The 25,979-nt window shown below is 42.3% G+C and overlaps 1 long non-coding RNA gene across 1 annotated transcript; it reads left to right on the forward strand.

Annotated features, from left to right (window-relative positions):
- The first annotated feature begins 61 nt into the window (after nt 1–61).
- Nucleotides 62–25,504, forward strand: LOC145526994 (uncharacterized). Its single transcript, XR_014069387.1, has 4 exons — nt 62–137; nt 1,105–1,173; nt 2,002–2,118; nt 25,265–25,504. It is a non-coding gene; the product is annotated as an uncharacterized LOC145526994 (long non-coding RNA).
- Nucleotides 25,505–25,979: the final 475 nt, after the last annotated feature.

Genomic DNA, 25,979 nt, shown 5'->3' on the forward strand with positions numbered 1-25,979 from the left:
AATGATCTGGCCGGATGACTGTTGATGATTCAACAAAGGGGCTGCATGAACCTGAGGGGCCAGGAAGATTGAGAGAGGATAGAAGAGAAGCTGGCATGGGAATTGGTCAAAGAAGTGAGTAGCTGGCCTTGGTTAAGGTGAGGTGGGGGCAAGTTAGAGAAGATTCCCAGAGGAAGAAGACTCAGGTCTTTAAAGATGTACAGGAGTTTTTGAGAGATAAGCAAGGCAGGCATTTAGGAAGCAGAAATGAACAAAGGCTCAGAGGTGTGACCAAGTGGGTGTGGGCAGGGGCCTGTGAGTGTCCGTGTGGCAGGAGCCAAGGCTAGTGTAATCAAGCAGAAGACACAGATTGTGAGTCTGGAGTGTGAGCAAGACCAGATGGTGAGGGGCTATGTGTGACTAAGGAACTGGGACTGTGTTCTAAGGAAAAGCAGAATTGTGCAAGGTTTGAAGTCAGAGAACTAGCAGATTCAGATGTTTAGAAAGTTCATCCTGATAGCAGTGTTGAGGATATTAGGGAGGGCCAGGCAGGAAACAGGGAGACCAGTGAGAAGGTGCCATTATAATCCCAAGAAAGAGTGAGGTGTGAGAGGGGCAAGTTAGAGGATAATCCAACGTGGAAATTGCAGACAGAGTGGTCCGGACTCAGTGGCTGACTGACTGAATCCAGGAGGCAGAGATGCCTGGCCTGGCCAACTGGGTAGACTCACTGAGATCAGGAGGAAGGGCAGGCTTGGATGGGGAAATCATGGATACCACATTGGTCGTGTACAGTTCGAGTCGCTATTCACATGCTAAAGGGGATTTTCCAACAGGCAGTTAGATATAACATTTCTAATGCTCAGGAAGTAGGTCTGGGTAAAAGATGTGTTTGAGAGCTATTGGTTATTAGCACTCACTGAAATCATGGGTGTGGATGGGACCACCAGTGAGGAAATGTAGGGTGAAAGGGGAAAAGAGGACCAAGGCTGGAAGCTAGGGCACCAGCATTTCAGGCACACATGGAAAAGAAGGAGGCAGCAGCAGAGAATCCAGAAACAACAGCCAGAGAAAGGGAAGACAAAACTGAGTTGTTTTTCTATTTCATATCTTCCTTTCTTACAGGTGAAGGACCAGGTGGAACATCACATTCGGTCATTTGGGAAGGAGAAGAATCGCTTTGACTATATCCAGGTAGAAATGGAGCGGGTGGGAGGTGACATGTGAAAGTAGGGGTGGGGATTAGGGAACAGTTCCCAGTGTGAATTGGGAAGTAAGGGGAAACGTTGGAATTATCCAGATATTTTTTGGCTCAGTAGAGTCAGAAGCAAAGTATTTTTAGTGATGAGCCAGAGAGCACCACAAACACGCCAGCAGTAGTCAGCCTCCAGGCGGGTTGCACTCTCAGCTCTTCCCTGCATACATGCCCGGGGCACTGACCGCATGCCAGCTGCAGAGAACAGTGGCGTTTACTTGAGCTTTTGTTTCTGTGCTTTACAGTTTAGAGGTTCAAGGAGTGCTAGGCCAAGTCCCTGTGCCCATCTGGCAGAGGCTGTGGGCAGCTGGCAACACTCAGCACACAGTAGGTGCTCGGTAAATCTGACAAGATGAAGAGAAAAATGAGGACATGGTTGGCCCCACTCACTGGAGTTCGGCCTCCCTGGGGTGTTTGATGATATACAGTCTCCAGTTGGAGAGCATAGAGGAAAAGAGAATGGTGGGAGTGTGGAGTATGTCTGTTTTCCACAGCCCAGGTAGGGGTGGGACCAAGCAGGACGGTGTCAGGATGGCAGGACATTAGACACGTTTGGCTTTAGCACTTCCGCAGAAAGCAGTGTGTCTGGACAGGCCCCGGCAGAGTAAATGTGTTCTCAATTCTCCTTCAATGGCTCCAGACCAATTGCATGATGGTGTTTGGCTGGGAGTGATTTTCAGAGAAGCATAATGAACATCATCTATATACCTGAATCAGGATAAGCTTACTAAAATGTTGCTTTTTTTTTCTTCTGCCTGTAATTTGAGCATCCTCAATCGGTAACACTGCTTACTCTATCCTTCTCACATCCTGGCTGAAGCTTGGGCTTCAGAATGAGAGAGAGCATGCATTCACCACTAATTGGCTGGGTGATCTCAAACAAGGTACTTAATCCCTCTGAGCCTCTATGTCTTGAGCAGAAAAGTAGAGAGAAGGCCACCACCGGTTGACAGAATTACCGTGGCGATAAATGCGAGTGTGAGAAGTACCTAAGCAGAGTTTTGGTCACAGAGGGAGCTTCCAATGAGGGATGGTTCCTCTGGCTGAACAAATAACAGAGAAATTGACGATTGCTTCTCATGCTTTCAAATTGCTGCAGTATGCACACTCACCTGTGCACAGGGCTTTGGACACAAGAGGGCACACCTCACTCTGTCTGAGGGGGTGGAAGGGCCTCAGGCTGGAGGTGACAAGTGAGCAGAGAACTGATGGGTCAGCAGAGGTGGAGCAAGTGGAAAGAAGCAGAAAGGATTCTTAGGCAAAGGGAGCATCATCCAGAACAGGCAGGCAACTCGAAAGTACTTTACAGACTCTGGATGTAAAGGGACATTTCACGTAACTGAGATAAAAGTGGGCAGTGGGTGCTGAGGCTGGGAGGTGGGGCGAGACATCCTGGGATGTGGGGCCGGATCCTGAGCTGGCCACTGGCCTGGCCAGGTCTGTGTTCAGAGAGGGAACTGGCAGATGCAGAAGATGGAGTGGGGAGAGGGTGGAGACTGGGAGATTTATTATAATTATTTAATTTTGTCACTGGCAGCAACAGTTACTGTTTACGGAGCACCTGTAATCTTTCAGGCAGAGCATTTACACAGCTTTCCTGTTTCATCCCTGACCCCTGGCTCTATGTGATAGACACATTTATTCCCAATTACAACTGAGAGAACTGAGATGCAAAGAGGTTAAGGAAATTGCCAGGTCACATGATGAGTAATTTCTGCAGCTGGAATTCTACCCCAGGTGTGTGTCCGACTCCTGTGCCATCCTGCTGCCCCTGGTCAGTGAACAGGTGGAGTAGAGAGTCCTACCTTTGAGACCAGGTCAGTGGTGGGGTCTCTGCTGCCCTTTGAGAGCTCTGATGACAAGGGCCTTCCTGCCTGATCCTCAACCACATTCTTGGCTATGGGGACCTGCCCACCTGGGGTAACCTTGCCACCTCACTCTCTACGCATTCCATAAACATACACACACACCGTATTTTGACCTGTGATGCTGTTTTTGCTTAAACTACATCCTAATTTGGCCCCATTTCTTGGATACTATGCTTTTGCTGAATCTTCCCTCAGTGTCTGCAGTTTGGACTGTCCCCTATCTACCTGCTCCAGCCTAGTAAAGACCCAGATTTTTGGTCCTCAGCCCTCTCAGTCTGACTGTCCTGAAATAATGTTCAGGCTATACCCATTCCAGTTCCAAGACGTGAAACAATTGTTGTGTATTTAGTTCACCTCAAGTTTAAAGGAGCGGTCACAAAACTGAGAATCAGAACATCTTGGTTCAAATGCCAGCTCTGCCACTTCCTGGCGGTGTACCTTGAGAAGTTTCCAGAATTCCCATGAAAGTACTAAACAGAGCAAGCAGCAAAAACCTACTCTTGTGTATGTAAACAAAGGAATAGAATTCATGGGAAGGACACAAATCACTCACAGAATCAAGTAGTCAAATCACCTGGCCTCGGGAAGGACAGGAAGCAAGAGCCCTCTGGGGGTCTTAGGAGCTCCCGGGCTGGCCAATAGGGCCCACTTCCTGTGTTGTGATGATCATCTGGATTCTGGCCTCCAGGGGATTGCTTGCCTTGGGTCAGTTGCCCATGTTCCTTGATGTCACTATGACTGACAAAACACTAGAATCGTAAGGCAGGAAGCAGGAACATTTTCCCTGAGGAACAGCAGAATACTACTGCCAGCACAAGCAGGAAAGAAATCTGAGCCTGCATGAACAATCACTGTCCTCTACTCTGAGACTCAGCTGCCGTGTAAAAAGGGCCATGGTGTGATGTGGGAATGTTGTGCCTGTGCAAAAGATTGCTGTTTTCAGGATCACATCAACTGAGAATAATTCTTCCAACTGCAAGACAATATACAATGTAGAGGTTGATTTTTCTTCTTACACATTAAAAAAGAGATAGATTTTAAGGCACTCTCATCTTAAAATATTAGAGTAAAGGACACTGTACTCCCTTCCCCTCCTTGAAGCTAATTAAAAACTACAAAAAGAATGAAAAACAGAGAAACTACCATCTTTGAAAAAAATTAGAGAAAAAAAAGCACCTGTAAGTCCCCAAACAAAATTTTTCAAGCAAAAAGATGTCTTTACAGATAATGAGTAGAATACCAAGTTCTCAAACGGTAGTTGGTACAAAGGTTCATCCAATGATGGCTGGCACACATTTTCAATGCCTGTGGGTGGGAGAGGGCTCCAGGAGCATCCCTGACTCCATTCCCTATTCCAGGATGGCAGAAGAGATAGGGGAGAATGCACTACAGATGTGTAAACTTTTAAAGACACCTACTGGAAGGATGGCAGGAAGAGGAGAGAAAGCAGCAACAGCAGGTTTGTTCTTATTTTGATCTAGACAAATCACCAAAGAGTATACCTGTTACATAGAAGACTTCATTGTAAACACATCATTCTTATCCTAATGTTACCCTAAAGGAACAACACCAAAAGATAAATACATGTATTCTAGGCAGAGGAGGCAGCATATTAAGAAAGAAGGCATTGTGAAACAAATCACCCAAATTGCAATTGCCAACCAGCCCGTTTCTCTGCCTTCTGCCCCTTCCAGCACATTCTGTAGTAAATGGCTCTCCCAGATGGATTGGTGCCCTTCAGTAATGAATAATTATCAAAAACAATCCAGCATGAGATCTATACTTAGGTAACAACCAGAGAGAGAGGGAGAAAGAAAAAGCTGATCAAATAAAAATATAGAAGAAGAACAAATTCCCAAATATCCCACCAAATGAGAAAAATTCAAGCCTGTACTTTTCCATGGGCATCAACTAAATAAACATAGATGCTTGAAAAAGAACTGAAGAAAGAGGTAAAAAAGAATAAATAAGTATGGGAAAACCCTTCATGGATCACAGTCTTGTTGTGGCAAAGGAGCTTGTGTAACTCAATGTGACTATAAGCCATGCATGCAGGGCCACCTAAGATGGATAAATCATAGTGAAGAGTTCTGATAAAACTTGGTCCACTGGAGGAGGGAATGGCAAACTACTCCAGTAATCCTGCTGCAAGAACTCATGAAAAGTATGAAAAGGCAAAAAGATATGACACCAGTAAAAGACGCTTCTTCCTTGGAAAGAAAGCTATGACAAACCTAGACAGCGTATTAAAAAGCAGAGACATCACTTTGCCAACAAAATTCTGTATAGTCAAAGCTATGGTTTTTCCAGTAGTCATGTATGGATGTGAGAGCTGGACCACAAAGAAGGCTGAGCACCAAAAAATTGATGCTTTCAAATTGTGGTGCTAGAGTAGACTCTTGGGAGTCTCTTGCAAGAAGATCAAACCATTCAATCCTGTAGGAAATCAACCCTGAATATTCATTTTAAGGACTGATGCTGAAGCTGAAGTTCCAATACTTTGGCCGTCCGATGCAAAGACCCAACCCATTGGGAAAGAACCTGATGCTGGGAAAGATTGAGGGCAGTGGGAGAAGAGAGCAGCAGAGGATGAGATGGTTAGATAGCATCACTGACTCAAGGGACATAAATCTAAGCAAACTTCAGTAGACAGTGAGGGACAGGGCAGCCTGGCATGCTGTAGTCCATGGGGTCACAGAGAGTCGGACACGAATTAACAACTAAAGAATATCAACAATTATGGAAAAAGAGAATTAGTCAATACTAAGCAGGAAAAGTTCAGAAGAGAGGTTCAAGAAGGAAATAAATCCATCACCAAAATGAAATGAAATTTTAATTACAATATATCATTTTCACCTATCAGACTGAGAGAGATTCAATCATCGGTTAGAGCATACTGTTACCAAAATTATAAGTGGATAGATAACAGTTGTAAATGGATAGATAACAGATTCCCACAGTACACAAAATGGGAATATCAGAGGCTAAATTCAGCAGTATTAACATTATAATGCTACAGGTACGAAATTAGTCTTGCAGCATTCATTTTAACAGTAAAATTTTGCCAGCACCTAATGTGCACTAAAAGGAGACTGGTTGAACTTTGATAAACTCAAACAAAATAATTTGATATGGTTATTAAAAGAATAAGGTGCTTATGAGCAGATATCTCTTAAATTGTCAATTAGGTTTAAAAAAAGGAGTTGCAGAATAGCACAATCTAAAATAAATTCATTTGTGCAAAATGAAAAAGGATATATATTATATTAATTTTTATGTTTAAATGCATGCACATGCATACAAGTTTCTGGAGGATCACATAAGAAACTGTTACTTGTAAAACAGATAACAAATGAGAAACTACTTTATAGCTCAGGGAACTCTACTCAGTGCTCTCTGGTGACCTCAATAGGAGGGAAATCCAAAAAGGATATGTATATGGATACATAGAACTGATTCACTTTGTTGTACAGGAGAAACGAACACAACATTGTAGAGCAACTGTACTCCCATACAAATCAATAAAAAAATACATACTGCTACGTGCAAAATAAACAACCAGCAAGGACCGACTATGTAGCACAGGGAATTATATTCCAGAATTTGCGATAACCTCTAAGAGAAACGAATCTGAAAAAGATCAGATATATGTATATATAACCGAATCACTGTACTGTACACCTGAAACTTACACAACGTAGTAAATCAACTACACATCAATTTAAAAAAAGAAACGGTTATTAGTGTTCATCTGTGGTGAGTGGGCTGGGGGACTGGGTTGGAAGGAAACCTCTTTTCAATGAATAGACCTTTGTACTTTTTTAAAAAGTACTATGTAATTATCAGTTTTTAATTTAAGTAACTACTTAAAAAAGAAATAGAGAGGAAATAGGGGAGGGAAGCGGTGGTGGCTAAAGGTCTTGTTCTTCCTCTGGCTTCCGTCCAGTTCCAGTGATCTGAGGAACTGTAAACTTCTCTAGGGGTGGAGGAGGGGAACGTGAAAGTAGAGTAAGCAATTGTAGAAGGGGCTGGGTGGTGAAGGGGAGTGGCTTGAGATAATCCAGTTTAAAGATGTAATCAATATTGGTGAAATGCTTGCAGTTAGCAAAGCACTTCATATGCATTATCTCCATGACGTCTCTGAGCATTGCTGTTATGTGCTTATCAGGCCCACCTTATAAACAAAGGCCTAAGTGGATATAAGACCTCTCTAAAGACACTCAACTAGTAAACGGCTGGGCTGGGATCCAAACCAGGCTGTGCCCTCCAGAGCGACTGTTCTTTGCCCCATATTGTGCTGCCAGGCACGCGAGCTGAGGGTCCTGACAGGCAAGGAGAGGGACTGTGTGGAGGAGGAAGTCAGAAATTGGGTGGTGAGGCAGTTTCTCTGTATGTTGTCTCGGGACAGGCTCTGAGCAGTGCTGCCAGCTCTATGTGTCTGAGAAGACAAAACCAGCCAAGAGTGAAAACTCATCCCACTGAGGAGTTTAAAAAATAATTTCCAGCTGGAAATTGCATTTCATCATTTCATCCTCTAAAGTTCAGAATTCAACTCCCCATGGTTGCCTTGACTTAAAAAAAAAAAAAAGATTCCAGCATCCCAATTCAATACACAGTGCACAGGGAGTCGGAAGTTCTGTGCACCCATGCTGAGAAAGGCTGACTGACTTGGCACATCATGGCAAATAAGACAGGAGACTGCACACCCATCAGGCATCTGAACGCATTTTCATTGTTCGTTATTATTAAAGAGATATATTTGTGCTCCTGTGCAGACAGTGGATAATACTAATCTGCAGTGAGATATTCAGAGACTAGGAGGTTCTTTATCACTAGTTTCCTGGGAAATGGTTTTTCTAAATCTAAGGGCCAACCAGACAAAGACAAGGATGTCCAAAAAATAGAGGGGATATATGTATACATATAGCTGATTCATGTTGCTATACAGTAGAACCCAACACAACATTGTAAAGCAACTATACGCCAATAAAAATTTTAAAAACCAAAAGGAAAAAAAGACAATGACTAAGAGATTTTCTGAGCTCTGTTTCTGCCCAGAGAGCCACAAACCTGAACAGAAAGAGGAAGTCAGTTAAAAGGGAGCCCTGGGTTGGAGTCAGTCAGAGTGGGTTTAAACCCTACCTCTCCCCATTCACAAGTGATATGACCTTTGGCAAATTCCTTCTTTTCCCTAAGCTTCAATACAGCCCTGAAGTTTGATTTACTCACTTCCTAGGTTTTATTGTAAGGATCAAACAAAATAGCCTGTGTAATCAATAGCAACTTAAACTTACGTGTTCAATCAGCTATGTTTACTTTAATCAAAGTAGTAATTCAGAGGAAATAAAAGACCTTGATTGGGGCAAATAGACCCACTTATATCCAGGAGACATTCTGATCAGAAAGAGCCTAAAGCAGAAGGTGAGAAGCAGCAGGAGGGAGGTAGCACCTGGGATCACTAAGGTAAGCCTTCGATTGCCCCAGGAGGGAAGGTCCTAGGAGGAGCCAGCAGGGGTGGAGCCAGGTCAGGGCGAGAGGCTGACTCACCCCTGGCCAGGTGCCAGCTCCAGCAGGGACTGTTGACAGGGTAAACCGGTTAAGGAGACAGGCTGAAGTGGATACCGTTCTCCCCTGGGGCTGGTCAGAAACACGTCCTACAGCCTATGATACAGAGTGAAGTCAGTCAGAAACAGAAAGGCAAACATCATATATTAATGCATACATATGGAATCTCGAAAGATGGTACCAACAATCCTACGTGCGGGGCAGCAAAGGAGACACAGACATAAAGAACAGACTTTTGGACTCAGTGGGAGAAGGGGAGTGTGGGAGGAGTTGATAGACTAGCATCGAAACATATACCCTACCATATGTAAAACAGATAGCCAGTGGGAGTTTTATGTATGTTGCAGGGCACCCAAAGCTGGTGCTCTGTGACAACCTGGAGGGGTGCGGTGGAGAGGGAGTTGGGAGGGGTGTTCAGGAGAGAGGGGACACATGTGTGCCTGTGGCTGATTCATACTGATACATGACAAAAACCATCACAACATTGTATAGTGATTATCCTTCAGTTAAAATAAATTTTTTAAAAAGATAAGAAATAAATCCTAGGCTCTTGGCAGGGCTCACAATGCCTAGCAGGAGACTGTTGCCAAGGATGTGAAAACTGCAAGCAAAACAAAGAGGCAACCTGGGGATGGGCTGCTGAGGGGTGGAGAAGAGACTTTTTTAACCTCATCTATGAGCCGTCCAAGGTTACTGAGGATGAGCTGTTTCTATTAGGAAATCACCCTTCTGACTGCTGTGATCAGGCCAACGAAGCTATCACTGATATAAAACTCTCCTGTGATTTGCCAGGATTGGAGGGGGTGGAAGCAGATGGAAGGGTCAATTCTCCATGTACACTAACTTAGCTTCGTAGAGAGCCTGGCCCTTACAGAAACCGTTTCCCTGAGTCATGGTCTAATATTCGTCTCTAGTTTCTTACTGAGAGTCTACGAAATAGCCCCAGGAAGGCTGTTTCCTACCCTCTTCATTATGTCATTCAAATTCTTTAATTAAAAAAAAAAATTCCATTTGGCAAATTCCTTTTAGAATTGACAGGAACAGTAGAAAGGGCATAGAGTTTTTGATTAAAGAGACTTTTAATTAGAATGGTGGCTCTTTCATACACTATTGACACTCTTGACAAATGATGTAGCTTGCTTCTTAAATGGAGATAGTAACACTACCTGGAGGGGTGTTATAGGAATTTGCAGGTGCTGCTTATTGGATGTTTGCAATGTGCAAAGCACTCTGCAAGAGCCTAATAAGCATCTCAGTGAATTCTTATAGCAAATGTGTGAGTGTGGGTTCATCTTCTCCGCAGTTCACAGGTAAGGGGATTGCAGCCCTGAGGCAAAAGTTACTTGCCTGGTGTCTCCCAGTCAGCAAGGACAAAGGTGATGTACGTGAAAGCTCAGCAGTTACTCAGTGGGTGCCGAGCCAATGTCAGCTGCCTTGTCCTGTTTCCTTAAAAACCTGAAATAATACCTTTTCAATGATTGAAATACCAAGTTCTAATCTTCCCTGTTTTTCCCTCACAAGCAATTCAAAACCAGTAACTCTGATTCAGGAGTATTTAACCCCCACCCAAGTTGCTAATGGTTTTGAAGTTTCTATTATAAAAGCTCTATTATAGATATGTTTATTGAAAGCCATTTTACACTCTTTTGGAAACAAGTTATAAGTCCAGGGCCCTTAGATGAGTAACTCACTGCAAGATGACTGCAGCCCTGAGTATAAAATGAGTCATTTTTTAAAAAATTCAAACGTATTAGAATTCCTGAATCCAAATAAGGACTGCCCTTTAAAAGGGAAACCTCCAGAGGCTAAAGACAATTCAGTGATAAATAATTAAAAATGTTAAAATGACCCCTCTTTGGGAATTGCCTTCAGTATCTCTGGCATAATTTTCACATCCCTCAAATAATGGCAAATTCACGTTGGAAGTGGGGGTTTAATTTTTAGAAACATAGCAGTCATTCAGAACTAAAACTCTAGACAGAGAAGAGTGATTAAGCTTGGAAAAGTAGACTTTGGTCCAAAGCCAAATGACTATGTAAAATATATCACACCTAAGCTTTCTCATGAAGGTTATGAATCAGCTGTAAAGACTTTGTCAAGTCCTAACCAGCAGACAGATGCTTCAGAGGAATTTGCCTACAAAGCCACTGAGAAGAAGATGGTCACTTGTGAAGGTGGGGACCGCCCTTCTGGCTGCAATGATGACTGGAGGTGGGAGGGTCTCAGTGAGGGAGGCCAGAGGGGCTCATGTGATTGCCATGAGAAGATGGGCTCATTGTAGCCAGAAAGCATTTGAATTAGGCATCTCAGACACAGGAACATGGAGAGGATGATGCTAAAAGTCATCAGACACCTGCTTTCTCATTTAGTGCAGATCAGATTGCTGTGAAGAGAAACATCAGGAACTTTCATTTAAAGGGCCAAGCTTGAGTGAAAGATGTGAAAGAGGAAGGAAGTTCAACCTTGAGGCCGCAAGTGCAAAGACAGGAAGAAGAATCTCAGGAGTCACTGCACCTGAGCTAAGTGTCACAGCATCTTCATGTATCATGACTCTGAGACACTGTGTTTATCATGCCCAGATCTAGTTGAGCAGTAATCTTCATTGTTCAAAGGACTTTTATGTTCCTGTTTCAGTGAACCCTCAAACACCCTTGTGAAATGGATGGGGTGGGTAATGTTATGAAGCCCATTTGATGGTAAAAAGGATGAGACTTATATAAATTAGTTAAATAATTCTTCAGAGTCACTCAACTTACAACTAAACTGTTACCAGGACCTTGATCTGCTGTCCTCAACTTCTGAATTTAACTAATTTTATCTTCTCTTTATTGATAAAGACATATAAATTTTGAGTTATTTTCTACAAAGAAATGATCATAGTGACTTTAGCAGTCTTGATTAGCATCTCAGAAATTATATCTAAAATAGCTTCAAAAATTAGGGAGGCCTGTACCTGACACCTTGTGTCTGAAAACCTAAGAAATCATGCACACCAAAACACTGAATTGTGTGTCGCCCTCTTCCTCTTGAATGAAGGAAAGGGTCACAAATAACATTCCTGGTGATTATAAGCTATATCTCCTTTTCTAAAACACAATCTTCAATAAGCAGTCAGCTAGTCTTCTAAAATGTGCCCTATGGCAGAGACCTCATGAGTCCGACTTGTCAGCCCAATCTAGCTAATGACCCACAAGATGCAGAGCCCAAGGTCATGCTCACGCTCTCCCAGCTCCCTTCCAGCTCACCGCTCAGTTCTCTAAACAAGAGCCCAGTATTTGAGCTCCGGCAGCCTTGACACTCAAAGCAAGTCATTTTACTCCTAGACCTGAATTTGAGCCAAATTCCTAAAAAAATGCAAAGTTTCAAGTGTATACTCCTCAAGAAAGAGATTTCTTACTAATTTCTTTATCCTCAACATCAGCGTGATATCTGTAATAAAGCTGGTATTTAGGAAGAACCTGAAGTAGATGAAGGGGAAAAAAAAAGGGAAAGATGGAAGCAAGGAGAGAGATAGGGAAGGAAAGGCAAAAGGAGGGAGGGGGAGAAGGAGAGTGAGTCAGAAGGGAAACCTGCGTCCTACAGCAAGTGCCGCTGGGTCAGTCCAGCAGCCCATGTTCCTGGACTTGGTGGCAAGACAAAGGAGTAGTCGCGTCAGCTCTAGCCTACTCACCAGTTTTCAGCCCTCACCGATTTTTAATGAAAAACAGTTAGAAAAACACGTGGTTTGTGTTCACAAAAACAGCCGAGGAACAAAGAAAAATGAAGACGAGGAGGTGATTCTACCCAAGAGGCATTTCACCAGGAATTCTTGGCTTACTTTCTCTCTGTGAGCTATGCCCACCTCAGGAGACTTCATCATGGCAAAACAGAGATCCAAAAGCAGAAAAAAGAGGAAACCCACCAGGCCTTGTGGAGTCTGGTTTCCAGTTGCCCTCTGTCTTTTTGGGCCATGTTTACTGAGGAGATGGTGGAGGTCCTGATTCTTCCAGGGACAAGCATATCTTCTCTGTAAGTTCTTCTGCCAATCTGCCCCCATGACTATGCTGATGCTGTCATCCATAGCCAAACAGATCCCAGGAGATACTTTCTCTGTTATGGCTTATGTAGATTTTTTTGCCTCACACATTCATTATGCAATTATTTCTTGATTGTTTGTCATGTATCAGGCACTGTGCATAATTACTCATCCCTTCCTGCGCAACAGCATCATGGGGGAAAGCAGAAGTCTATGGCTGTGAGTGATGCCTCCCAATGGCCTTTTGCTCATTTAGAACCTCCTTGGACTTCTCCCCAGGTACCTGTGGAGGGCAGCAGAACCCTTGAACCCACTGGAAACAAGTTCTGCAATGGCTCCTAGTAACTAACATACAACGTCAAAAGTCTTCCCTGGCTTTCAAGATTTATGTCATTCAGCTGCACAAGCCTAGCCCCTCCCTTGCTACACAGGAGTGTCAAGTCCCTCTCAGTCTTCTGAACCTTCTTTTCATGTCAAGGTCACTGATATCCCATATGGTGGCTTTGTAAGAATTTAGAAACAAGCATTCCTTCCTGAAGACTTTTTTCCCATCTGATGCAAGATTGGTCAGAATAGATAATTTTGCTAGAACAAAACATGTAACTCTTCTCTTCCAGAAAAGCCTCGTAATAATATACACATTATGCCCTCCACCATGTGAATGCACCTCTTTAGATTTTGTATCTTTGTGTATGTGTGACAGTGCACAGTAGTACCGTGTGTTGCCTTTTAGCTGAGTGGCTCCATTTCTCATTCTTTCCGTACAATTTATCTGATTCACATCGCAAGTCTTCCACAACTATTTCCCTAATTGCTTATTCATACATTCCACAATTATTACTAGGCCCTGGGAATACAGCTGCAAACATGATGGGTGAGGTCTCTGCTCTCATAGGGAGGGACAATGCACAAATATTTGTGAACAAATAATTACAGAAAGGGAAAGGGCAAAAAAGAAGATAAGTGTGATGGGCTTGCATGCAACAGGGGGACTTCACAGGAGGGTTCAGAAAGCTCATTCTGAACAGCTGATACCTGAATGATGAGAAGTCAGTCATGCAAGGATTTGGGGATGAATATTCCCTGGTGGCTCAGGGGACACAGGAGACGCGGATTCAATCCCTGAGTCAGGAAGATCCCCTGGAGGAGGACGTGGCAACCCACTCTGGTATTCTTGCCTGGAAAATCCCATGGACAGAAGAGCCTGGCAGGTTATAGTCCTGAGGGTTGCAAATTGTCAGACACGGTTGAGCAACTGAGCATGGGCATCACAGTTAAAAGAAAGAGAAAGGATAAAGGCCAGGGGGCAGAACTGTGGCAAGTTCAGGTGCCAGAAAGGACGACCTCTATGGGGAGAGTGGTAAAAGTGATAGGAAATAAAGTCAAGAGGTAGGCAGGGCCTAGGGCATATGAGGTTTCATAGCTGTATGAAGGAGTTTGGATTTTATTCTAGGATTTAAACAGAATTTAAACAAAGTGATATCATCTGATTTAACTGTTTTAGAAATCCTTCTGTCTGTTCTGTGGAAAATGAATTGTAGGAGCTAGAATGGATTGGGGAAACTAGTTAGATGTGGAGCGGTCTGTCTAATGTATAAGGGTTCTTTCTGACTCTGCCTCACCAGTGGTCCCCACCATGCATATGGTTCTGTGTTCCTAGTTGCAAATGGCAGGCTCCATTTTAAGCTGAAAAGGGATTAATTTTAGATTTTAAGTAATTCTCAGAATTTAGAAAGAGGCTGAAGAAGCAGTCTTGAGATCAAGCTTCTTGGAGATCTGTCCCAAACCATACAGGAGGACCAGCTTGGAAAGGACACTGAAGTAACTGCTTTGCTGAACTCTGAAAGCTGGAGCTCAACTAACCTATAGCCTCTGGCAGTGAGGCCACCCCTGTGTCAAGACAGCCATGGGACATTGCTGTCTTTGCTGTCTCCATTGCACAGGTAGAGGCCCAGTGGTTAGAGGTGGGAATTGGGCTCCACCAGGAACTAAGTTGGAGCAGGCAGTTTCTTCCCAAGACTTTAGAAGGCCTGGGAGTCAGAGGTGGGAGGTGGGCCAGAGCTTGTATAAGAAAGCATAAGTCCATATCCCATGAAGATCAAGGCTGGATGTCAAGACCAAGGAAACCAGAGGTATGGCACAAGTCTGTGGTCATAACCCTAAGTGGTTGGGCCTAGAATGTGACATCCAATTGACAGGACAAGGCCAAGCTAAAACACTCCCACAGCCACATTCTGGACTGGAATTTCCTCTCCTTTACAGATTTTCTGCCAGTGCCTACACAGTTTAATTTTTAATATTTATTTATTTGACTGCATTGGGTCTTAGCTGCAGCATGCGGGATCTTCGATCTTCATTGCAGCATATGGGTTCTTCTTCTTTTCTTTATTTTTTAAATTAGTTTATTTTCTATTTTTTAACTTTACAATATTGTATTTGTTTTGCCATACACTGACATGAATCCACCATGGGTGTACATGTTGTCCCCTTCCAGAACCCCCCTTCCACCTTCCTCCCCATCCCATCCCTCTGGGTCATCCCGGTGCACCAGCCCTGAGCACCCTCTATCATGAACTGATTCGAATGTATTCTTTTTAATGGCTGAGTTACATTCCAAGTTGCTACATGTAGGATCTTTTTTAGTTGCAGTATTCGAACTCCTACTTATGGCATGTAGGATCTAGTTCCTTGACCAGGGATCAAACCCAGGTCGCCTGCATAGAGAATGCAGAGTTTTAGCCACTAGACCACCAGGGAAGTCCTGCCTCACACAGTTCTTACTCTCTTAATTCCAATGCAAATATTCTTCAGCCTCACCAGGATCTTCTATGTTGATATGACTCTCCTTTCTCCCATTTTGTTTCCTACTCAACACAGACCCTTAGACCATCAGTCTTTACTCATTTACCCACGTTTTTCTTTGAAACCCTCATCTTTGGATATTTCCTTCAAGCATACTTACATTGAAAAAAAATCTCAGAGAAAGACACTTGCTGGCCTAGTATCTCAAATGATGGCTCCCCAACTTTCCTCTGGGGAGTTTTCCCTGCCACCATTTTGTCTATGAAGCCACAGGGCTCGAGCCTTTAACGCATTACATTTACTCTGGCCCCGGTGATAGATTCAAGAATAGATACATGACTCAAGCCGATCAGGACCAATCAGAGTGGATGCCAGGGCTTTTGTTGAAAGGATCAGGAATAGTGAGGCCTTTCTGCTGGAGTCAAAATGGTCTATTTCAGAATGGAGCCAACCCACAGGGAGCAGAGCTGAGAAACAACAGATCCTAGTGACATCATTTGATTTCTGTACCAGATTTATTGCTGACAGCCTTGCATTTGTATTTTCAGTTCTTCAGCTAACACAGCCACTATTTAAGCCAACTTGGGTTGGGTTGTTTGTCACTTGCAGTCAGATAAATTCGTTCTTAATTAAGTCTCCTGGATCATTCTTGCCGTTTTGCTTCTCCGCTTCCAGGATGGTTAATGAATGCGCATGTGTGCTCAGTCGCTTCAGTCGTGTCCGCCTCTGTGTGACCCCATGGACTGCAGCCCTCCAGGCTCCTCTGTCCATGGGATTCTCCAGGCAAGAATACTGGAGTGGGTTGCTACTTCCTCCTCCAAGGGATATTCCCAACCGAGGGATTGAACCCACATCTCCTGCATCTGCTGTGCTGCAGGCCAATTCATTACTCCTGAGCCACTGGGGAAGCCCAGTTAATGAATACCTTGCTCTAAATACATGATCTCTAATTACTATTCTAAACCCACCTGACAATTCCACCTCACATTCTCAGTAACATAGTCACTTTTCTATAAATGATTGCTCTCAACTTTCACTACTCTCCTCAAACATCCACATTATTCTCCTCTTTATACTTATCAAAGGGCTTGCCTGCTGACTCAGTAGCCAAATCGAAGCTTTCTTTATTTTCCCAGTCTTGCCCTTACAAAGGCCACCAGCAAATAATAACAATTGTTGTGGTACTCTATAAATGTTACTTAAAGAAAACTCTCTTTCTCCCTTGTATCTAAGAAGCTGTATGAACTTTGTTTATTTTATAACCCAAGACCTAGTATAGCATCTGGAAGATCATGGCCTCTGGTCCCATCACTTCATGGCAAATAGATGGGGAAAAAATGGAAATAGTGATAGATTTTATTTTCTTAGGCTCCTAAATCACTGAGGAGTGTGACTGCAGCCATGAAATTAAAAGATGGTTTCTCCCTGGAATAAAACCTATGACAAGCCTAGACAGCCTATTAAAAAGCAGAGACATCACTTTGCCAACAAAAGTCCATATAGTCAAAGCAAGGGTTTTTTTCAGTAGTCCTGTACAGATGTGGGAGTTGGACCATAAAGAAGGCTGAGTACCGAAGAATTGACGCTTTTGAACTCTGATGCTGGAGAAGACTCTTGAGAGTCCCTTGGACAGCAAAGAAATCAAATCAGTCAATTCTAAAGGAAATCAACCCTGAATATTCATTGGAAGGACTGATCCTGAAGCTGAAGCTCCAATACTCTGGCCACATGATGTGAAGACTGACTCATTGGAAAAGACCCTGATGCTGGGAAAGATTGAAGGCAAAAGGAGAAGAGATGAGATGGTTAGGTAGCATCACCAGCTCAATGGGCATGAATGTGAGCAAACCCGGAGAGATAGTGAAGGACAGGGAAGCTTGGGGTGTGCAGTCCATGGGGTTGCAAAGAAGCGGACATAACTTATTGACTGAACAACAACAAAATATATACTGTATTTTATATATAATGGGATATTACTCAGTCATAAAAATAATAAAATCTTGCAATTTGTGACATGGATTGACCTAAAGGGTATGATTTCACTTGCATGTAGAATTTAAAAAAGAAGACACACAAAACAAAAACAGACTCATACACAGAGAGAAGGAACTGGTGGTTTCCAGAAGGGGGGGGGGGAATAGGGAAAAGAGATTAAAAGGTACAAATTTTCAATTTCATAATTAAGTCATGAGGATGTAATATACAGCAAAGGCAAATACAGTCAATAATATTGCAAAAATTTTGTATAGGAACAGATGGTTACTATACTTCAATTTTTTAAAAAAGGGAAGTGTTTGCTTTTCTTAATGTGGTCCACATTATGCATTGAGGTCCTAATAGTCTGTAATATCTATTGAACTAAAAGCTGAACTGCCTAACCTATACTTTACAAAACCAAAGAAACATTGGGAATCAAAATGTTATCATTCGCCTCTAACCTCTCCCTCATTTGCACACTGTCTGGATGTTCTCTGGGTTCTTTCCACCTGCAGCAGTCTGTGAGATATCTAAGGGGCTCAGTTGAATCACTTTGGTTTAAAGGGTAACAAGGCACAGAAGTGGAGTCAGTATTACTCCTGTTTTAGGAAGTCAGGAACTGAAACTACCCTGGCTGAGAAGCCCCATGGCCATGGTGAACTCTGGTTTCAGCTACCGAGTACTAATTACTCTGCAGAACTGGACAGCCCCTACCAAACCTTTCCAGGAACTGCTGACACATCGCTTCATTTCTAAGGCTTTTACGTCCACATATGCCTTAGATCTTATAACAATTAAAGTAAACATAACAAGAGGAATTTCATTTACTTTACTCCAATTGGAAGTTATTTTCCAAAATCTTAATGAAAAAAGCAAACAGAAACAACCCAAACTTTGCATGACTGGGAAATGTAGTTTTTGCTGAAGGTGTCATCTTTGGGAATGTAAGGATAGATGTACTTTAGAGGGTTTTCGGGAATTTTCAGCCATAGTGATGTCATAGTTTCAAAGTTCAGTTCAGTTGCTCAGTAGTGTCCAACTCTTTGAGGCCCCATAGACTGCAACATGCCAGGCTTCCCTGTCCATCACCAACTCCCGGAATTTACTAAAACTCATGTCCATCGAGTCAGTGATGTCATCCAACCATCTCATCCTCTGTTGCCCTCTACTCTTCCTGCCTTCAATCTTCCCCGGAATCAGAGTCTTTTCCAGTAAGTCAGTTCTTTGCGTCAGGTGGCCAAAGTATTGGAGCTTCAGCTTCAGCATAAGTCCTTCCAATGAATATTCAGGACTGATTTCCTTTAGGATTGACTGGCTTGACCTCCTTGCAGTCCAAGGGACACTCTAGAGTCTTCTTCAACACCACAGCTCAAAAGCATCAATTCTTCGGTGCTAAGCTTTCTTTATGGTCCAACTCTCACATCCATACATGATTACTGGGAAAACCATAGCTTTGACTAGATGGACCTTTGTCAGCAAAGTAATGTCTCTGCTTTTTAACATACTGTCTAGGTTGGTCACAGTTTTCTTCCAAGAAGCAAGTGTCTTAATTTCATGGCTGCAGTCACCATCTGCAGAGATTTTGGAGCCCAAGAATATAAAGTCTGTCCCTGTTTTCATTGTTTCCCCATCTATTTGCCATGAAGTGATGGGACTAGATGCCATGATCTTAGTTTTTTGAATGTTGAGTTTTAAGCCAACTTTTTGACTCTCCTCTTTCACTGCATCAAGAGGCTCTTTGGTTCCTCTTCACTTTCTACCATAAAGGTGTTGTCATCTGCATATAGGAGGTTATTGATATTTTTCCTGGCAATCTTGATTCCAGCTTGTGCTTCATCCAGTCTGGCATTTTGCATGATGTATTCTGTATGGAAGTTAAATAAGCAGTGTGACAATATACATCCTTGACGTACTCCTTTCCCGATTTGGAACCATTCAGATGTCAGTACATGGCAGAGCAGACAGCAGCCTTTGTTGCAGGGTTCTACAGAATGGAATCTCACCTCTCCTGGAAAAACCAAAAACAGGGGAATATTCATGTTCCAGCAGGCGCACTCTGTGGCCATTCACCCTGCCCACACTCTCTTCACTGGTTATAAAATTAGACCAGCCCTTACTTGCAGTGTGGACAGTACAGATTGCCACGTGATAGAGGACATCCATGTACACCGTGAGAAATTCATGCCAGCCTCCTCTGGAACAACTGTAACAACTAATATTCAAGCCCACTGAACACACGAAAAGCAGAACAGACCACTCACTTTTGAAGAGGGAAATACCAATAACCAAACTCAATACTAATTTCACATGAATAAACCATAGTGACTATGTACCATTTTCAGAATGGTCTGCCCAGGAGAAAGTTAATCCTCCAAGGTGGCTTGTGCTGAATCTTAAAAAGTTTCCTGGTATTTTATCATTTAGCCACAGTTGTTCCTTCTCTTTGCTGACAAAACCTATGACATACTTAAAAATAGAACAAGGCATAGTTTTTTCTGATCAAAGACTAAAATTCATTGCATTTGCATTTATTGCATTCAGAAACAACAGACATAAATTTGTTTTGAATGTAAGTCAATAGTGCCTGAAATACTCATATAGATTTAAAGTAAATATCAATACTCAATGAAAAATGTAAAAAACTGCAATTATTTTCCACACTATGAAACTAAATATGCTTGAAAAGAAAAGGGAATGTTGTAAATGGTGCTGCTGTGAACATTGGGGTGCATTTGCCTTTTCAAGTTGGAGTTTTCATTTTTTCTGGATGTATGCCCAGAAATAAGATTTCTGAATCATATGCTACCTCTATTTTCAGTTTTTTGAGAAACCCCCGTGCTGTCTCCAATGGGGGCCTTCACCAATTTACACTCCCACCAACAGTGTATGAGGTTCCCTTTTCTCAACACCCTCTCCAGAACTTATTATTAGTGTTCATAGTGAGTGTGTACTCAGTCATGTCCAACTCCTTGTGATCCCATGGACTGAAGTCTGCCAGACTTCTCCATCCATGGGATTCTCCAGGCAAGAGTACTGGAGCGGGTTGCCATTTCATACTTCAGGGGATCTTCCTGACCCAGGAATCAAACTCACATTTCCTGTGCCTCCTGCATTGATTGGCAGGTGGATTCTTTACTGCTGAGCCACCCAGGAAGCCCATTAGTGTTCACAGCAGCACTATTTAGAATAATCAAGACATAAAAGTAAACTAATTGTCCATCAACAAATGAATGGATAAATGAATGATAAATGGTAAATGAACTGATGTGGTATATATTTACAATGGAATATTCTTGGCCATAAGAAAGAATGAATTATTGCCATTTGCAGTAACATAGATGAACCTAGAGATTATCATACTAAGTGAAGTAAGAGAGAAATAAAAATCTATATGGTATCACTTTTATGTGGCATCTGAAAAATAATACAAATGAATTTATTTACAAAACAAACAGATTCACAGATGTAGAAGACACACTTATGGTTACCAAAGGGGAAAGGTTTAGAAGGAGATATTTTTAAAAAAAAAGAAAAAATATGTTTATCTGTTCATGTTACAAAGAAAAAAATATCCTTTGGAACTGAAAACAAATTTTTAAAAAACTGACACAGGAAAAGCAGGAAGAACAAGAAATATGCAAACACCATTTGGTGATACTACTTCAAGCATATAAGCTTAGAAACAACTTTCAGCTTAGTAATATTTATTACATGCCAACTAAATGCCTGGGATTATGCCAGGCCCCAAGACTAGAGAGATGACTAAGACAGGACCTTTGCTCTCAATAAGCTTCTACAAGACTCCCCCTTTCTTCCTACTCCTGGGTCTCATTAAAGCCAATAACCACTTCTTCCTCTATTCCCTCCTATATCCTGTCATATTTCCATTTTAGCTTCAATAATATTTTTTGGCAACTGTGGTTAGCTTTTCTTATCAGGCTAAGGAGCTCTTCCCTAGTCTGAAATTTACCAGGATGTTCCTTGCCTAGTGACGTATGTCATTCTATTTACACCCCAAACCTTTCTCTGTTTCTCCATCTGACTTCCTCTAGTCATGACCACCTTTTTCCTAAATCTGAATGCCCTCCCCGATCAGAATTCACCTTCTTCGTCTCCTTTCCACCATATCTATGAACATAAAGCTAATGTACTCAGTGGCCTGCTTTTCTTTTTTCCATTCCCAAAGCCCACTCTCCCCTTCTGTGCTACCGAAATTTGGAATTACTGCATGCTCCACATCTCCCAGACTTCTATTCTCTTGATTCAAAGTCTCCTCTCTGCAGTCAGCAGAAGGGAGGAACTGCCCACAACCTGGATCCAAGAGAAATACCTTTTCCTTGCCAAATGAGTTGAAAAACCAATACCTCCAAACAAAATCAAATCATTGTAGGGGCAGGATTTAACCAAGGGAGAGCACCCATTCTTCATTCCTGCTCCTAAAATCGGGCACATAACTCAAGAGGCATAGACTTTCCCTTTCTCTGTTGTATCATCTGAGTTCCCTCAGCCCTCACTTCCCATGACTACAGTGAGGTTACAGCAATGAAACAAAGGTATTCTCACTCTCAGTCTTCAAGAAAGCTGAGATCCTTGAGATTCTTCCCATATAGCTGTGAGAAGGCACAAGCCTTTGGCTAACACATACCTGCCCTGCCCTTCCCCACTTTTCCATTCTGCTCTGAACCACAGTAATGCTGATTCTTATTGCTGCCAATGATAAAGGAGCAGTTATGCTGATGGCTTATGGCATCCCTGTCAGGGCCTCTGCCTTGGCCATCTACTGTCCAAAGCAGGTCTCTGTACCCAAGGCCCTGGTGCTCCATTTCTGACATGCATGACACTGTCGCTGATGCCAGGAGAGAGAGCTGATTCTGATCAACATCCTCCCTGCGTCTGCTTACTCTTCCCTCCCCACCCTCCTACCACTTCAAGGACACTTACGTCAGCAACAAGAGAGCCGTCTCCTGTTTCTGCCGGCACTGTTCTGCTGACATCTTGAGCTCTCAATAGCCCATCGAGATTCTAGCAAACCATTTTTTCTGGTTGTTTTTTACTTTAATTGCAGCTCCCTAAACCTAGGACTCATATGAGAATTGATAGTTGATGGATCATTGACAACTGAGTGATAAATACTTGAATTTAAAACTTCTATTCCATTTCCACACTTCTCCAGCCCACCCTTTAGCTAAACCCTTTCTGCTAGATTCTCTTTTTCTTTAGAGTGAATTCTGCATCTCACATAAACAGAACTTTGGCAGACCTGTCCTGCCATTCCTCCTAACCATGTCTAAAGGAAATACTAAAAGTCCATTAAAAAGTTCAGGAAAGAAACTAGCTATGGATGAGTGACCAAGAATCAGCACATGAGTCCAGAAAAAAGACACCCTCTGATAACATCTTTCAGATGCATTTGGCCTAACAGTGATTCTCAACTGATGAGCTGCTTCAGAAGAAAATAAATTAGAAAAGTCACTAATGAGAATCCTGTTTGTTCTTCCAGCTATTTGTTTCTTCTGAATAAGAGCTTTATGCCTTAATTACAGCTCGTGGTCACTGCCAGTGACTATTATTGCACAATTTCTTAGAATTCACTCTCTCATGATTGTAAACAGTCAAAATTTCCACAGAACCAAAGTTCTCAATGTTGGTTAGAGGCTTACTTAAAGTTAATAACTGAGCTTCACAACAGCACCACAAGCTCAAGATGCAAACTGACTTTCTCATGCCTGTTCTTTCAGGTAGACATTTGCAGGAGAGACAAACCCTTACATGATTTGCAGATCCTTAGGAGTTCTGGGATTCTTCCGGAATCTTCTACCTACTATGTTCATTCAAATACCGCATTCTCTCTTTCCTAGGAGAATTGATTTCCCCTGAAGATTTTCTCAAAAGATATATTTCTTTCTTACAGGGAGTCCTGTTGCCTGTGTAAACCATCTTCACTTTTCTTTGGTCAAGCTGTGTAAAGCAGGCTATTCTGTTTCTAATTGTTTTCTTACTCTTGGCTTTGAACTTCATACACTTTCAGCTGATGCACTCTTTACATCCCTTCTGCCCTAGGAGTGCAGCATTGCTAATGCAAACCATGACCAGCCCTCTGGGCCAGTTTTTATCTGCTCGGGAATATCTTGATCAGAGATTGCAGTTCTTATATCCCACTTGTGTCACTTTGGGTATAATTTGATTTGATTCTATTAGACCAAGTTCATGGTAGACTGTCTTCTTTTCTGTGCCACTTTGATTTTATTACACTTTTTATGTGCCAGTGGTTCCCAACAGCACCACACTTCACCTTTCCTCTGAGGACATCTCTTCAGTAATTTATCATAAAATTACACATGGACTGTGCTTGGGTATCATTCTTCAACCTTCTCCTTATCATGATTACTACCTCAAGCTGCAGACATCCAAATCAAGAGAACAAATAGAAGGGGAAAACCCACAAAACTAGGAATTAAGAGTCTTTTATAAATATTGTTTATGAGAAGGAGTTAAAGGTAAATTTAATTATCCCCTCAAAGTTTTACTTGAATGTAGTAGCTGTGAGAACTCATGAAGTTTTATGTTTCAACCATATAAAGGCTTTTAATTTCTCTGGGCTTTAGCTTCCTTCTGTGGAAAATCAGAATGGTACTGTCTGCCCTAAAATCTCTTAGGATTAGAATTATAAGAGATGATTGCACAAAGGTAATTTCAAAATGTATGAAACACCACTCACATGTAATTTGATAATATTGTCATTAGAAGAACAGAAATAACATTGCTAGGAGAAAAAGTTTATTTTCTCATTACATCATTTCCACTTAATTCTTAGGATCAGCCTTCTGATAAACAGAATAGGCAATCCCTGTGTGGTGAAATTCTGAGAGACTTGGGCAGCATCTCAGACTGAAAAGATGCGTTTGCCACCTGCTCATTGATATTTGAAATGCAATCAATTACCAAGGACAAATTTGTTAGAGATGAGTCTGGCAAAGAGAAACTTTTGCAAGAGAGAAACTGACATGGATTCAAAACTATGATGTGAATTAAAAACTGGTTCTAGAACACATCTTAGGAGCAGGTTTTGATGTTAAGGAGTGGGCTGATCCTTGCTTGGTATACCAGTCTTCTAAAGGATATGTATCCTGGCTTTCTCTGGGCAGTTTCTCACCTCCTGGTCATTAGTTCATTATTAAGATGGCTGGGAAAGGTGGTAAAACACACTTATCTCCCATGATCACAGTTGACCATTGACCTGACTAAGTACTCCCACTCCAATACAAAGGATGTAGGTCCACAAGCTGCGTAGGGATATTCAAAGTGCTCTTGCCAAGATCACTGTGAATCACAGAATGCCAGAAATAGAAAGTCATCTGAGAGACTATAATGAAGGACTCAGCAACACAAATATCTACAGGGGTTATACAGGTAATATAGAGATGTGAATCAGGTGGTATAAAGCAATAGGGAGTGACAGGGTCTGTGGCAAAACAAAGAGAGAATGCCGTGTGTCTTATAGCATTTAAATTCCAGTTTAATTAAAAGTTGTGTTGATCAAACCAGCCATATCCACAGAGTGACATGTTTGTCCCCAGCTGCCAGTCCTGACCCAACTCCCTTGTGATAAAGGTGACCCAACTGCAGTCACACGAGCACATAAGGCATGAGTTACCATGGCTCAGCCTGACAGTTGAACTTCAAACTTACCCCTCCAAGGGAACCCCGGGTGTTCCTGGGGTGCTTCACAGCTTTCTATCTTTAGTCAGCCTGTGCTGTCTGCAATGCTCTTAACCTCTTTCTCACTTCTCTATCTCCTCATAGACTGCTGACCTCAAAAACCTGGTGAAGAAGCATTACTATGGCTAATACGGAACCTACCCTTGTGGAAACACCATTGTTTATTCCAAGGATGTTACCCTAGTGCCCTCAATGCCACCATTTCCCCAGGCTACAGAGAGAGGAGGATACTTCTCTGTCCAACTCAATGCTGCACTTTAGCAAATGGACCCCAAAGCCACACTGTGTGAGCCCAGAATAGCAGAAGGCCTCCTGTGAAAACAGCCCCATTGCTCCCTTCTTTTCTCTGTGTGCATCGCTCATGCTCAACTCTAACACAAATACACAAACACCATCCATCTCTGTCAGAAAGAGCCACAGTACAGGCACAGTGCAAACAGTGCCAAGAAACATTTTCCCACCCACCCCACTACCAAATAAGAGCAAATCTGCAAAGACATTGTTTTGACTAAAACATACACAAGAGTTTACATTAACTAAAAGAACCCAGCTTCTTTGTTCAAAGCCTCATCATTAAGAAAACTGTCAAGTCAGGGTAGTGAATCAAGATTTGATTTATAACTGTGCAGCTCAAGGGCCTATTTAATTAATCCTGCCAGAGCAGAGGAATAGACTTCTCTAGGAAGTATTGAGTAATCTTCAGTAAGACAGACAAATTCTAAAAGTTTTCAAATGAAATGTTTCAGCTTCTACCCATAATACCTTAAAAAAAAATCTTGGGGTTAAATTTTAATCAGCA

This window comes from Giraffa tippelskirchi, chromosome 11 (assembly GCF_054371585.1).
Source record: "Giraffa tippelskirchi isolate mGirTip1 chromosome 11, T2T-mGirTip1v1.2.pri, whole genome shotgun sequence".
NCBI lineage: Eukaryota > Metazoa > Chordata > Mammalia > Artiodactyla > Giraffidae > Giraffa > Giraffa tippelskirchi.